A 16,596-nucleotide genomic window follows, 5' to 3' on the forward strand; every position below is an offset into this window, starting at 1 on the left:
ATAAAAGTTGGGGTAATTTTTGACCCGGTAATGCACAATGTGTCACTTTTTTTTAATACACTATAGGAAGGCTAACCTGCACCTACCTACCAGAAAACTTGTACCCTGGCTAATTCTATCAGTTTCGTCGTCACGAGGTCTGTCTGTATTGTATTTTTCATATCGCATATGTTCGTGATGACACCATTTTCAATTCAATAATTCAAAAACTCCTTTTTTTTCCTACAGAAATGAAAAACCTGGAAAATCTCACATGATCTAAAACCCAATTATGGACACCACATACCCCTAAATTTCCCATGCCATAACGGTGCAGCGAGTGGCGCGGCGGCCGGCGATGGCGATTGTCGAATTTTCGCGCTCTGGACCCCGGCCGGGTCGGCTAGAGTCAGTCGAAAGTTTTCTTCGTCGCGGTGCGGACGCGTGCTCTCATAACCCCCCAACCCTGTCAGTGTCGTCAGCCAGTGGTGACGGTTTCTGGTGCAGTAGCCAAAGCAAAACAACATAATTGGCCCGAAAATATTCCGCTGTTACGCGCGACAACGTGCTGCGTCGGTGTGTGATCCGTTGCTATTTGCAGTGAAAAGTGCGTGACAACCAACGGGGCGGCGACCGGGTCTCTGCGGGAATTAAGAACTGTGTACATCGAGACTGTCGGTCAGCCACACACGTTAGTGCAGTGTCTGCGTGGTTGACGGCGAGCCTATCCAGTGTAAGAAGTCTTTTCTAGAAACAACCTCAGTTAGTTAGTGGATGGACGACAATATGCAGCGGCGAGTAGAAAGCAGATTGCAATTGGAAACCACTTTTGGAAGTATGGTTGGTGCTCAATGCAATTGGTCAATGTCGGCTGGAATTAAGTATGTACCCTGTTGGGTGAATTGCGTTACCTGGAAACCCGTTATGAATTAACGATTCTGGTAGAGAATGTGAAACATCGACAAGGATTGCATAACTTAACAGAACGGGCATTCTTCTACAACTACATGATGACAATATATAACAAATGATTAATTTATTGTTTTATATTTGGATTTAAATTACGCGCAAAAGGTATTGTTAAATCAATGCACAGAACTGAACTCTTCAAAAAATATGGGATTTAGTTTGAATCATTGTGATAATTGGAAAATTAAATTCAACGTGGAGTGAATATTATCTGAACAAGTTTGTGCTATTCATTTACTATTGAAGTTGAATATCGCATATCAGTCAAGACACAAATAAAGCATCTTAATTGGAGTGCTATTGGATGAGATTGGGTCAAGGACTCTGGAGGTCGAAAAAACTAATAAAAAACCCATTCTCTTTCTTAACCCATATTATCTTAACGTCCTACAAATAGGACAGCTCAGCGAATTTTACCTACGATCCAGAGTTAAGGTGAAAAGATTTGTTAGCCATTCTTGTTTCGATTCAAATCTTTTTTTTAACCTTACACTTACTCTATAATTTGCGAAGAAAGGCCATCAAAAATGTACCACGTATCCGCATCAGAAATTAAATGACGCAGTCTTACATCAAAATATGCATATCAAACTGTTGGAGAACTGCTCCTACTTCCATTTCCTTGTACATCTCCGGCTGGGACTACCAAAAATTTAGTATTCTAGGAACATCCGGGCGTAGGTTACATTTTTGTCAAATTCTTTTGTTCTTATTTTACACACTTTTAGCATGAAACATCTTAAAATTTTGTATGGATTGAACCACTTCACCCACCCCTCATATTTCAATGAACAAACTCGAACAACCAGTAAAAAATAGATTGCCCAAATCAACATTAAAAATAGACACGCATAAAATGGTTATCTTTCTTTCATTGGTGAACACAAACAGCAACGCTAATGAATGAGCGCAACTGGGTCCATAGATTGTTTTGCGATAACAAAAGGGGGATTTTGATAGCTGTATTACGCTTAAGGTGTAAACTATAAAACTGGATATATGGTTAGCACCTTGGGTGGATGCTTCAAGGACAGCGGATGATGCAAATTGTGAGGTCATTCAATAATGACGACCGAAGTTTGAGACGGGTTTACATTTTGTGACAGTACGTGCAACGGTAAGCTGATTAACCTAAAGAAGTACAGAAAGGTAAAAAGGTTTAGTGAATATGTTCGTAATTCTTGAATCACCCCTAAAACAGTTACACATATCCATATTTACACATTCTGAATATGTAAGCAGTAGAGCCCTCATGTTGCAAAACTATATAAGTATATGAGAGCTCCTATGCCATGGCACTGCGATAGTGTTGGCAATCCAGCTATATAAGTAACTGTAGACATTGGGTCTACAGTTAATTTTGAAACCAAAAACATCTAAACATCAATCTGACGACAACAAATTCGATTCGTTATTTGTTCTAGAATTATTCTTGTGAGAATCTCTCAACTTGAAATGAGTAGGTAATAATAATTAATCTTCACTGATTTATAGTAGATCCAATCCAAATTTCACAACATTCAAATTAAAACCATGTATTAACGTTAAATTTGAGAGGACTAAAAAATTAACTTTAGTCCAACTTATGTTGATATTATTTTCACAATTCATATCAATTGCTCAATTCGCTCAAACTGTTGAATTCTTCTGCTAATTTGGCAAATAATTTGATTACAATTAATTTGAGCCAATGAAAATACAACTTCTCATTCCATGACACGATTAAAAGCCGACTATGGGAAACTGAGATGAGTGAACTTCTTATAAACTCGCAACAGTTTTAATAGCCCCCATCACTTTTCATCCAACTGAGGCAATCGGAAGTAGTATATGTGCCGAATGTCTCGAAATTATGGTTAACTGTCAATATCAAACAATATTCCATAATAAATAGGGCCGTTACAAAAAATACACTTGGTGCACTTCGTATAAATAGGAAGGTGAAAGATGGAAAATTGGCATAAAAATCAAGATTAACCCTCCTAGCGGCGATGATGCCTTTCTCGATTCAATCGTTTGGTTTAGTGTGATACAGAGCATAAGTGATTAAACATAGATTTAATCATGTTTAATGAGTAATGAGTCATTTAATTATTATTCATATATCATAATCATACAAAAAATATGATTTAATCATTAATCTCATTTTCAATGAGAGATGTCACGCGATGTTTACATATCTGCCCCTTTCAATATCTATAGAAACGTGAAGGATGAATGGCATGCTACAAAAATCTCAAAAAATATTTGTCCCGTGACAGGGCATGAAAGTGTGCAATATCTGCTTTATTTTTGTGTTTATTACCATTTTCAACCCGGTGAATTAAAGGAATATGATTAATTTATCGACTAGTCACTATTCTTTGCATATATCTATAAAAATAATTTAGAAATTTTAATTTTAAAATAAAGCACAACATCCTTTCATGACTGCCTTTCATGCGAAATTGATCAAAGAACCCACGATTCTTTCATTTGATCGCCTGAAATAGAAAAAGGCGCTTTGCTCTCTGTCTTATGACGATCACGACTTATTCCAGTACTGCATAGAACTTTAGATTAAATTAATCATCAATCTTAATCATTGCATGCATCGACTGATCGCAGCAAGCCATGCGCGCGGATGGTTGCTTTTGAATTTGCTGTCACGTTTTTGTTCGTTCCCACAAGAAATAGATCCAGCTAATGTTTATATTGTGCGTACTAGAAAAAAAAGTTGAATTGATCTGAATTTTTAAATTTACGCGTTTGGTGACCTTTAATAGCTTTTATGCGGTGTCGTTGGTGAAATATGTGTGGCTGTGTGATATTATCAGAAATACCTACATGGATCAATAACGAATTGCTCAGAATAATTACTCTTCCAGTCAAGTGAATTGTTCGTGGACACTAGAAGTGATTTTCGCTTTCTCAAATCATTTATCCGGATCAATTTGGTGAGATTGTTTCAATATGTTTTTCATATGATTTCAAAACTAAATGCGCGCTGGATTTAAAAATCCGGAAGTTTGTTTATGGATCCATTATCCAATTGATAATGGTAGCATAAACAGGCGGGGCTTATTGCAAGTGAAAGTGACCTCGGACTGGACGTGAGTTACCAGGCAGTCTGAAATGGGTCACTGGAGCTGCAGTAGAGCTAACACCTTCTAACTCCCGGGCTAAAGCTGACTTTATTACAAACAGCTTTCTTCCATAATACCACTGCCGGACAGTGGGGGTTAGATTGAAGATACACACACACATACACACAATCAAGGGCGTAGCCAAGGGGGGGGGGCGGCAGGGGGGTTTTCCCCCCCTTAAATTGTGGAAAGATTGAACGGGTACTGAAATGAATTCCCTCAAACATGTGCACTTTACGGTCCAATCATATTCAGAAATAGGTGGCTGAAATTCAAAAGATTCCCAAAACTTATTTGGGTATCCAGGATCCATAATATATGAAAGTTCAAAACAACTCGAAACATTTCGGGCTCAAAAATTCTCCTTGAAATTTTTCTAGAAACTCCCCTGGGAACTTCTAAATTCCTCCGAAAAGTTATCCACAAATTCCTCTGAAAATCGTTCGAAAATCCTTCTCATGTTATTGTAATCCATCCTTATCTAGAAACCACCCACTAATTTTTTTTTAGGAAATTCACGAGGAAATTCCTTGAAGATTTCTTTTCTGCTCTCCAAGATTTTTTTCTAGATATTTCTTCGGCTATTCTTTCTTCAGGAAGAATCCGGCATTTCCTTCAGGCATGCATTCGAGAGTTCCGTCAAGAATACATACGGAATTTCTTCCCAAAATTCTACCAGAAGTTTCTTCAAAAATTTATGACGGAAATCCTCTGATTTAGCTCCATAATTTCACTTGTAAATGTATAAGAAATTCCTTCGGAAATTCTTCTAGGAACTTCTCCGGGCATTCCTTTAATTCTTCCGGGATTACTTCCAGGAAATTTTCCGGGAATACCTCCAAACATTCAATAGCGAAATCATCTAGCATTCCAATCTTTAATTCTTTTCGCAATTACTTCAGAATATCCTTCAAGAAATCCTCTAGAAATATCTTCATGAATTTCTCCTGGAATTCGTCCAAGAATTTCCCCAGAAATTCTTACGGGTATTTTTTTTTGAGTTTCTTCAGGTACTTCTCCAGGAATTCCTTCAGGAATTTCTCCGGGAAATTTTCCGCGGAAGTGTACTAGAATTCCTTCCGGACTTCACTCGGAATTTACTCGGATATCTGCCAAGAGTTCTTCCAGAAATTTCTTCGGAACAATCCGCAGGGATTTTCTTCAGCAGTTCATCTAGGAATACTTTCAGGATTCCATCTGGGAATTTCTGCATTAATTTCTCCTGGTATTTTTCTGGGAATTCTTTCAGATATTTTTTCGGAAATTCCTATAGGAACTTCTCTAAGAATTATTTCAGGACTTCCATGTGGGAATTCCTCCGGAAGTGCTTGTGGGAGTTCCTCTTTTACAGGGAATTCCTGGACGATATTTGGCAGCAACTTCACGGGAAATGGGATTTCGGAAGTTCCTTCAGAAATCTTTTTTCTCTTCCTCTAGGGTATTCCACCGGATGCTCCTCTGAAGTTCCACCAGTAGTTCCTACGGGAATTCAATCAGGATTTCTTCCAGGAATTCATTTAGCATTTCTTTAGGCATTTATCTACAAATTCCTCCAGAAGTTCCACGGAGAATTTCTCTGGGAGTTCTTACGGGAATTCCTCTGTGTGGTTCTTTTAAGAATTCTTCCAGGAGTTCCTCCTGGAATTCTTACGGAAGTTCCTTTGGGAGTTCATCCTAGAATTACGAGAGTTCCTCGTCGGGCAGTGAATGAAAGTCACTGTTACCGAGACTGGCAAAAACGGAGGCAACGATACGCATATTTATTTATTCGGCCAATACTTAATTCCCCAGAAAGGATGTACGGCAAAGACGGACGCTTCGATAATTTAATTATTCTCAAATGGCCCTCGCATACTTCAACACCTTTCAAACCATTTTCACACTTGTCGCTGCCTAGCGATAACATTCGGACTCCGTTTCTTTCCCATCTGCTTTCGCACACACGCTGCTCCCTTCCTCTATACGAGCATCATCGAGACCGATATGCCAATAAAATTGAATTTAAACTGATTACGGTCGTACAGCTACTGTCTAATGTTCCTCCAGGATTTCCTCCGGAAATTCTTCCTGTAGTTCTTCAATAATTTCCTCCAGAAGTTCGACCGGCAGTTCCTCCGAGAATTCCTCTGATAATTTATACGGAAATTCCTATAGAAAATCCCCCGGGAGTTCCTCCGGAAATTACTCTGGGAGTTCCTCCGGAAGTTACTTTTCAGAGAAACACCCGCAGAAACTGCCGGTGAAACTCCCGGAGGGATTCTCGTAGAAACTGCTGGTGGATCTCCCGGAGGAATTCCCGAAGGAACTGCCGGAGGAGCTCCCGTAAGATCTCCCGGAGGAATCTCAGGAGGAACTCCTAGAAGAATTCCTAGAGGACCTCCCGGATGAGCTCCCAGAGAAACTATCGGAAGAACTTCGGGAGGAGTTTCCAGCTTAATTTCTGAAGGAAGCCTAAATGATTTCCTGAAAAAAGCCTGAATAATTTCCTGGAATAGCTTCTGGTGGAACTCCCAGAGAAATTTCCGGAGAAACTCCCGGATGAATTGCTGGTGGAATTCCCTGAGGAACTCTCGAAGGAATTTTCTGTAAGAATTTCTGAAGAAACTCCCGGGAGAATTTTCAAAGGAACCCCGGGGAAACTACCAGAAGCATTCTCGGATAGACGAGATTTGTCTATAAGATGAATTCTCTGAAACCTTTGTTGGGGTTTGTAGCTGGACTATCATCATCATCAGGGGACCTCCCGGAGAATTCCCTGAGGAGCTCGCAGAGAAATTCTCGGAGGAGCTTCTGGTGGAAAATCTATATAAATTCCTGAAGAAGCCTAAATAAATTCCAACTCTGCCGAAATTCCCGGAAGAATTTCCAGAGGAACTGCCGATAGAACTACCGGAATTATTCTCGAAGGAAATCCTAGAGAAATTCTTTGTGGAAATGCCGGTGAAACTCCTGGAAGAATTTTCGGAGAAACTCCTAGAGGATCTACCAGTAGAAATCTTGAAGTTTCCACCGGAATTCTTTCAGGATTTCATTGCGAATTAATCTAGGAATTCTTCCGAAAATTCCATTGTTGAATTCATTTTCGGTATAATTTCTGTATAAACTTCCGGTGGAATTCCTTGAGAAATTCTTTGAAATTTTTACAAGAAATTATTCGAAACAATTCATGGAAAATTTTATGGAGTTTACACAAGAAATTCGAAGATTTTTCGTGAAATTCTCAGGAATGTTTACTGGCAATTCTGCGGAATTTCCACGGCATATTCTTATTCTTAAAAATTATGGGAAACAGCACGAAATTATTTGAATTATTGCAGTTATATTGCAGCTTTATATTGAACTTATAAAGAAGTTCGTGAAGATTTTCGTGGAGTAAATAATGGTAGAATTTTCGGATCAATTCCCGGCAAAATTTATGGTGGAATTCCTGAAGACACTGCCGAAGAAGTTGCTGGAGGCATTCCTAAAGAATTCCTGATAGAATTTCGGATAGAATGCCAGGAGCAATTGTCGAAGGAATTCCTGGAGAAAGCTTGCATATTGATTTTTCTGCCTATTTTATAATAAATATTATTTCAGAGAGGATTTGTTTAGAAATTCAGATGTATGGTTCTAGAAAAATATATTTAGCTTTTTCATTGGAATGTATTCAACAGTCTGAGACGAATTAAGTACTCTCCATTTAATTCCACCAAATCAATTAATTGGTGGAAATCAATGGAGAGTACTTAATTTGTCTTAGACGGTTGTATGGTTCTAGTTTTCTTAAACTTATGGAAGAATGCTGGATTTTTATAATAATTGCTATAGCCGATTTTATATTCTTTCTGAATACTAAGATCGTTAATATTTGTCTCACTTTATTTAAAAATATCTGATGAGCAATAAATCACGCATTTTCAAATCCATTATTGTTTCGATTTGATTTGGACTTGGTTTCATGTGTTAATATTCTTGTGTTTTTATAAAACTACTATAAAACTACGATTTAGAAGACCAAAAAAGTTGCCCCCCCCCCTTCTTGAAATTCTGGCTACGCCCATGACGCGTGAGCCTACCAAATAAACGAACTTTTAGTTTTCATTGGAATTTTATTACATCCGCCATCTCGTACTTCTGTTCGAGGTACCCCCATGAGCCAGCGAAGGTACCCCCAAGGATACATACCCCAGGTTGAGAACCGCTGACATAGAACATGAAACTCAAATCTGGCACTTAGGATCATAGGGACGTTCAATTCATGGATATTTTCTTCTTATCAATGCAGCGAGTTTCACCAACTTACCATAAATTTCAGAGCGCGAGGCGATAACGGATAGTTGCAGTTTGTACCAGAAGCAACAACCACACGGTTAGAAAAAAGTACCTAATATTAGGTACTTTTCACTCAAATCGGGGGTTCAGTGTGGGAACCCAAAATTAAATAATTTTCCCTTGAGATTAAGTAAAATTCACCTAATATTAAGTAAAATATACTTACTTTTAAACAGAAACTAACCAAAAGTTAGGTAAATTTCACTCAACTTTTGTAACCATGGGATTACTTAACGTTGGGTTCCCACACTTTAATGCCCTTGTTGAGTGGTTTTGCTTTTCATTTTATGACAACAAAAGGAAGAGGGAGGGAGATGCAAGAGAAAAAAGTACCTAAAATTAGGTACTTTTTTCTAACCGTGCATGATTGTAAAGTTTAATTCAGTAGAGCTATTTACGAAAGAAAAAAATCGATGTAGAGAAATCAATCATGATCGATACTAAGCGCGAGAAATGATTGTTAGATAGGGGAAGTGCACCGGTTTTGGCCACCTTAGTGCCTAATTTGGCCAATCCTGAAAAATACATATTTTTCCAAAATAATCGGTCAGTTAAAAGCAGCGTAGAAGCGTGAGAGATATATCTCTTGTTTGAACTAATAAAACCCTTGTGAATTGCTTCATTTTTGGAGTTATTCGCAAAATTGGCCAAATTAGGAACATGGCCAAAACCGAAACAGTTCCCCTAGTGCTCTTCTGATTGTTATACACGGTTAGAAAAAAGTACCTAATTTTAGGTACTTTTTTTCTCTTGCATCTCCCTCCCTCTTCCCTTTGTTGTCACAAAATGAAGAGCAAAACCACTCAACAAGGGCATTAAAGTGTGGGAACCCAACGTTGAGTAATCTCATGTTTACAAAAGTTGAGTGAAATTTACCTAACTTATGGTTAGTTTCTATTTAAAATTAAGTATATTTTACTTAATATTAAGTGAATTTTACTTAATTTCAAGAAAAAATTACTTAATTTGGCTTCCCACACTGAACCCCCGATTTGAGTGAAAAGTACCTAATATTAGGTACTTTTTTCTAACCGTGTAGTATGACCTATGGGGCGATTCAAATATGACGTCTACTACTTTTTGAGATTTCTAGACCCCCCTCTCCCCTCTGTCACGCTTTTTTGTATACCTAGAATATGTACTGTCACAAAATCTTAGACCCCCTCCCCCCTAAAACCTGTGACATGATTGTTGGACGATATCTATGACCTATGACCTTTTAGTTTTTGTCCCATGTCAGTTTTTGGAGATTTTGACTTTTCATTACAGACCATTTTGATGTAGGTATTTTTCCCGAAAACGCTCGACGATATTGAACTTTGTAGGAAAAATCCGTAAAAGCAACATCAAGTCGATTTGTCCCACTGTTGAGTTTCTTCGCATATTTGACTCGTGGGAATAAACCCATCATTATGGCAGAATCTGTTATTTTATAGAGTGTTGCTTAGAGAAATGGTAATCGATTCATTGTTCTCGCAAGCCTAGCTACTTTTAGTGGTGAACAAGCTCGGCTAAAATGATCTTTATTTTTAGTGATAGAACTGAGATCCAACAACATCAACCACGTGGACGGTCATTGGCGTAACTACAGGGGGGCTAGGGGGGGCTATAGCCCCACCTAGGATCTGGCTAGCCCCCCCTAGAAAATTTGTTACTTTGTATAAGTATTGCACATACCTATCTAGTCCTCTGATTATATACGGGGGTAAATGCAGACAAAGGATTGTCTTCATTATCCAATCCCTCTCTTCGAAACACTACAGCAAGTTGAATCTCTCCGCTCAAGTTTTTGAACTTCGATGGCAATTGTTATAAGGCTTGTCCACGATAAAATCTGGACCCCTCAAAACACGTTATAACTTATGAAATACCAAAGGAAATACCTCATCATCAAGTGAATTAAAAAATATATTATTTATTAGTATTACAAGTACTTAATGCATAATGGACAATTCCTTGAGATATTGTGAGGTTTTGTGAGTATTTGTTATATAAATCGAGCGTATGATCTTAACCTTCCTATCTAATACCAATCCTAAAATCTGCAGCGCATTTTAATTATCACTGTAGGCTTCTTGAGAAAGGTTCGGTAAAACTCTTAGATTTCAAGTAGTGGTAACTAAAAGTTGAATAAAAAAGAACTTTGTATTCTTTCGGATGGATTTTAGAAACTCCGCATACTATTTAATTCTCTAAACTTCTATTGTCGCTGCAGCAATGAAACCAGTGAAAATATCTCAGTAGGCGTGAAACAGCAATACTGAGAGAAAAGATTTGTTAAATGTTCATATGTGTAAACAAATGCTCCTATAAGTTAATTTGTTGCAATTTTTTTTAACTAAATTGAAAATTAACGACCAATAAGTTGTATTGCGATGTAAAACTGAATTTTTTAAATCATCCTTGAAGTTATTCTAACAGAGAAGAGAGGTTAGTTTGTTGTGGCCAGATCGCCGTTTGAAAGCTCGTAGGAATTGTCAGGTCACTGAATTGAAAGCTGGCGCAAAGAGTTTAACCAACTAATTTATCCAATATTTAATTTATAAGCAATTCAAAAAATCCTTTCAAAATCAGGATCGTGCTTCACATTCTATTTACGGCGAGCGAAACACCTATGGTTTTCTGAACCTATCAAGAATTTTGGGAATCCTACGAGATTTCTAGATTTTTGTAACAGGGCTGAGCGTCGATGAACATCATTTGAAATATTTAAGTCGTCCATTGATATCTGGTAGACCAACAATATAAATCAGTTGAATCGAGCGAAAATGGTAAACTTTCTGTGTTATGAGTGGTGAAAAAGTAAAGTTTAAAAAAAAGTTAGCCCCCCTAGAATTTTTCATTAGTTACGCCAATGTGGACGGTACAACTTTATAAAACGAGATGAATCGACCAAAGTAGTCATTAACGAAATCAATCACTCAGCGGGACTGATATGCGTAGAAATTCGCAATCAAGTGTTATATTTCTCGGCATAAGTGTCCCCTCAAATTATCCGCACGTATGTCCGGAGTCCGGTCCGGAGTGAAAATTACAGTTTAGTTCCAAATGCGAATTGCTAAACTTCATTTTTTTTAATGTGGTACAAGTATGCGTAGAACGGCAGTACAGGGTGTCATCACAGGTCACTAACAGTTCCCAACTAATGGCACAGAAAGGCAAACCATCCGTGGATTGGACATCAGTGAATAGTTATACTCATGTTTCTTTTGAAATTGCTATCAGAATTGCAAAAAACTAAAGTGGGGAGGCAGCCCAAAAATTGTCCATTAAAACAGATGAAATTATCCTTAAACAATTGAAAAATGCTCCCTAAAAAACTGATCATTTTTCCTTAAATTATTGAACAAATTACCTTGAAATATAAAAAATGCTCCGTAAACATTTGAAAAGTGTACCGTAGAAACGAAAAAAATGTACCGTAAACAACTGAAAATGCCCCTTAGAATTAGATTTGCTATTTAACTATTGATAATTGCGCAGTATATTGATATAAGAATTATTGTGAAATAGTTGAAAAAATACCTTGAAATTGGCTGTCATAAAGTAGAATCTTATGCACCATTGTATAGCCCCTGGAGTATGAAGCTGATTGTTTTGCTTGGTAACCCTATTCAACAGAAAAATGCTCCGAAAACTAAGGAAAATGCTCCCTAAAAAGAAGAAATCAAGACAAAATTTTTAAAACGACTTATCTGCTTTTGTAAACAAAGATTCAAACGACGATTTGACGAATCTCACATAGCTCACCCACGCAAACCAACACCGAAGGTTTGGTGAAGGTTTCCGCTACCTGTTGATGGCGTTGGTTTGCGTGGGAGAGCTATCAGATTCGTCAAATCGTCGTTTGAATCTTTGTTTACAAAAGCAGATAAGTCGTTTTGAAAATTTTGTCTTGAAATACTCCTTAAACCAATAAAAAATGCTCCTTAACCTGAGAAAATGCTCCTTAAACTAAAAACAGTGCTCCGTAAAAAATGAAATGCTCCATAAACTTATACAAAATGTAATCTTAGCCTACAAGAAATTCAAAGCATTGTTAAAGAAATTGTGCACCAGACTGCTCACAGACAAACAGACGTTCCATACAACTGCACATCGCATAAACATGCTTGACGATACGAATTTCATTAAAATCACATTGCATATTGCCGATTTCACCAATTTGAAGAGTTATGTGTAGATTGTGATTTGCCCGCTTCTTTTTCTCACACTCACTCTCATTTCGGGTTGATCGATTTTTGTTACTGAAATTTACCCAATTATAACCCATTACTCGTTAGTCACATGTAAGCGTGTACACTAAATCGGTTCCCGCCATGATTTGACGTCTATTTGTTTTCAGATTGAGCACTCACACACAAATATTATACACGGAAAATCAAACTTTTTTTAGTGTATTGAGTGTGAGAAAAAGATGACTGTGAGAAAAAAAATCTCGCAGAACTCTTATAAAGTGCAAAAAGCGCAATATAATGCTAATAGGTTTATTCATCAATTTCCCTGCATAACCACAAAATATATCTTAGTTACAAGATAAATATTGTCGCTTCGGTTCCCTTTGTTCTGCTTTCCGAAACATGTTGGGTACCGAACTGTCAAATCGTATGTATTTTTATTTCATTGACATTTAGCACCCTATCCTCGCCAGCAAAAGATGTTCCGGACAGCCACGACAGACAGTGGAAAGGAAGAGTTACTCATGCAAGATCTGTATTTATTTAACAATAGGTATATTAGCCTTCAACGAATAATTTCGGTTGATTTTATTCCTCCCTATTTTTGATCACTCTCATCCAACCGAATGACTTGATTTCTTTATTTTTGTACATTTTTATAAATCTACAAGGATAAACGAAATTAATTGATAACTTTCGGGTTTAATAAATCAATAAGTCAGCCTTGAGCTGAAAGTCTCGCGAATGAAGATAAAAAAATCAAAGGAAAAAATATGTATCGGATTACATAAGTATTTGGTTCCTGTGTTTTACCAAAAGCATATATTTTTCAATATAGCTTAATAATTCTAATTAGAAACAAATAGGGAAAGGGGCATTTAATATATTTTCTTTCTAGTTTCAAAGAGCGAACAATGGCGCTTAAACCTAGGCCAGACAGTCAGGATAGCCACGACGCGAGTAGATATAAATTTGAATTCCGGTAGACTTGTCCTTAATAGATGAGCAAACTTATCAGGTATCAGAACGTCGGCTCAGGAGGCACGTTCCCCTCAATTTGGGAGATTTGTGCCATCGCCTTCACTGGCCTTTCTCATCATTTACCTGACGGAAAAGGAAGTGAAAAGGGGAAAGGATAGGGAGTGAAGTTGGAAAGGAGAATGAAACCATTTATAGGAAAGTCAATTATGTAGACTCACACGCATTCAGCTAGGGACTAAAGAGAGGTGTCACGAAAACACAGAGGACGTCACAATGGACGAACGTCAAAGACGAAACACAGAGTGCACTGTGCAAAACGCATAATGCGAATCCATATAGGTGACAACCACAAAGTACATTGTAAAAATCGCATAATGCGAATCCATATAGGTGGCAATTTGTTAAAAACTAAGTAAAATACATATTCATAACCCCATTCTTATTGAAGCTCACGTTGAGATTGAACAAGAGTAGCCGAACCCGAACGTCAAGAACGAAACACAGAGTACACTGTGAAAAACGCATCATGCGAATCCATATAGGTGACAGACACAAAGTACATTGTAAAAAAATGCATAATGCGAATCCATATAGGTGAAAGTTTGTTGAAAACTAAGTAAAACACATATTCATAACCCCACTCTTATTTAACCTCACGTTGAGATTGAACAAGAGTAGCCGAAGCCGTGCGTCAAGGACGTGACACAGAATACACTGTGAAAAACGCATAATGCGAATCCATATAGGTGACAATTTGTTGAAAAAAAAACTAAGTAAAAACATTCTCATAACCCCACCCTTATTCAACCTCAAGTTGAGATTAAACAAGAGTAGCTGAAGCCGAACGTCAAAGACGAAACACAGAGTACACTGTGAAAAGCGCATAATGCAAATCCATATAGGTGACAAACACAAAGCACATTGTAAAAAAAATGCATAATACGAATCCATATAGGTGGAAGTTTGTTGAAAAACTAAGTAAAACACATATTCATAACCCCACACTCACGTTGAGATTGAACAAGAGTAGCCAAAGCCGAACGTCAAAGACAAGACACAGAGTATACTGTGAAAAACGCATAATGCGAATCCATATAGGTGACAATTTGTTGAAAACTAAGTAAAACACATATTCATAACCCCACTCTTATTTAACCTCACGATGAGGTAGAATAAGAGTAGCCGATTATCTCGGAGAAGTCAACTACGCCATAGCTCCGGTTAGCGCAGCGAGGGCTAAATACTGTGAAATACTGGTGCTTCACAGGCTCCGTTTGCGGTTAGGTTCTTATTAGACCCCCTAACCATTCATTCGTAGGCACGGTAAGCATAAAGCCGCATCACACCGAGAATTAGGGGTCACCTGTATGGTGGACTTTTACCACTGGAACAGGCAATCCGTAATGTTATTCTTAGCCAGATAACCAGCTGCCGACACCACACGGCTATCTAGGCTGTTCGTGGAGAGAAGTTGACATTGACTTTACGTCAACTCTCAATGTGGCCGAACAGCCGGAATAATTGATAACTTTCGGGTTTAATAAATCAATAAGTCAGCCTTGAGCTGAAAGTCTCGCTAATGAAGATAAAGAAATCAAAGGAAAAAATATGTATCGGATTACATAAGTATTTGGTTCCTGTGTTTTACCAAAAGCATATATTTTTCAATATAACTTAATAATTCTAATTTGAAACAGATAGGGAAAGGGGCATTTAATATATTTTTTTCTAGTTTCAAAGAGCGAACAATGGCGCTTAAACCTAGGCCAGACAGTCAGGATAGCCACGACGCGAGTAGATATAAATTTGAATTCCGGTAGACTTGTCCTTAATAGATGAGCAAACTTCATACACAGTACAAACATCACGTGCTGTCAAAGCCACGATTCTTTAGGTTTATTTTTGTAAGCGCAGATTTCGACAATTTCGAGTTCCTCAAGCCGTGGGTTATTATAAGAGATATTTTAGTTACAAGATAAAAATTGTCGCTGTCGTGGCTGTCCGGAACATCTTTTGCTAGCGAGGATAGGGTGCTAAATGTCAATGAAGTAAAAATACATACGATTTGACAGTTCGGTACCCAACATGTTTCGGACAGCAGAACGAAGTGAACCGAAGCGACAATATTTATCTTGTAACTAAGATATATTTTGTGGTTATGCAGGGAAATCGATAAATAAACCTATTAGCATTATATGCAATGTGATTTTAATGAAATTCGTATCGTCAAGCATGTTTATGCGATGTGCAGTTGTATGGGACGTCTGTTTGTCTGTGAGCAGTCTGGTGCACAATTTCTTTAACAATGCTTTGAATTTCTTGTAGGCTAAGATTACATTTTGTATAAGTTTATGGAGCATTTCAGTTTTTTTTACGGAGCACTGTTTTTAGTTTAAGGAGCATTTTCTCAGGTTAAGTAGCATTTTTTATTGGTTTAAGGAGTATTTCTTCTTTTTAGGGAGCATTTTCCTTAGTTTTCGGAGCATTTTTCTGTTGAATAGGGTTACCAAGCAAAACAATTAGCTTCATACTCCAGGGGCTATACAATGGTGCATAAGATTCTACTTTATGACAGCCAATTTCGAGGTACTTTTTCAACTATTTCACAATAATTCTTAGATCAATATACTGCGCAATTATCATTAGTTAAATAGCAAATCTTTGTTTTTCTAAGGAGCATTTTAAATTGTTTACGGTACATTTTTTTCGTTTCTACGGTACACTTTTCAAATGTTTACGGAGCATTTTATATATTTCAAGGTATTTTGTTCAATAATTTAAGGAAAAATGATCAGATTTTTAAGGAGCATTTTTCAATTGTTTAAGGATAATCATGTTTGTTTCATGATGCATTTACCATTTTCCCGTTCAATCCTTTAGTTCAATCTGAGACAAAAATGACGAATACATAAGGATTACCACCTCTTGCAACGCCCATCTTAACCGTTACTTGAAAGGGAAGAAAAATGAATATAGTAATGTTGAACTTACATAGTGAGAGGTCCCGACTCTCTCTGAAATACTTACCACGGAGTTAGTTGCTGGCAAAG

The 16,596-nt window shown here is 37.5% G+C and overlaps 1 protein-coding gene across 1 annotated transcript in view; it reads left to right on the forward strand.

Moving 5' to 3' along the window:
• Positions 1–432: 432 nt before the first annotated feature.
• The window catches only part of LOC134220212 (fatty acyl-CoA reductase wat-like), a 125,088-nt gene continuing 108,924 nt past the window's right edge, over positions 433–16,596 (forward strand). The window contains exon 1 of the mRNA XM_062699208.1: positions 433–712. The gene's annotated coding sequence lies outside the window, so the exon portion shown is untranslated. The remainder of the gene's footprint in view (positions 713–16,596) is intronic.

This window comes from Armigeres subalbatus, chromosome 3 (genome assembly GCF_024139115.2).
Source record: "Armigeres subalbatus isolate Guangzhou_Male chromosome 3, GZ_Asu_2, whole genome shotgun sequence".
In the NCBI taxonomy this organism is placed as follows: domain Eukaryota; kingdom Metazoa; phylum Arthropoda; class Insecta; order Diptera; family Culicidae; genus Armigeres; species Armigeres subalbatus.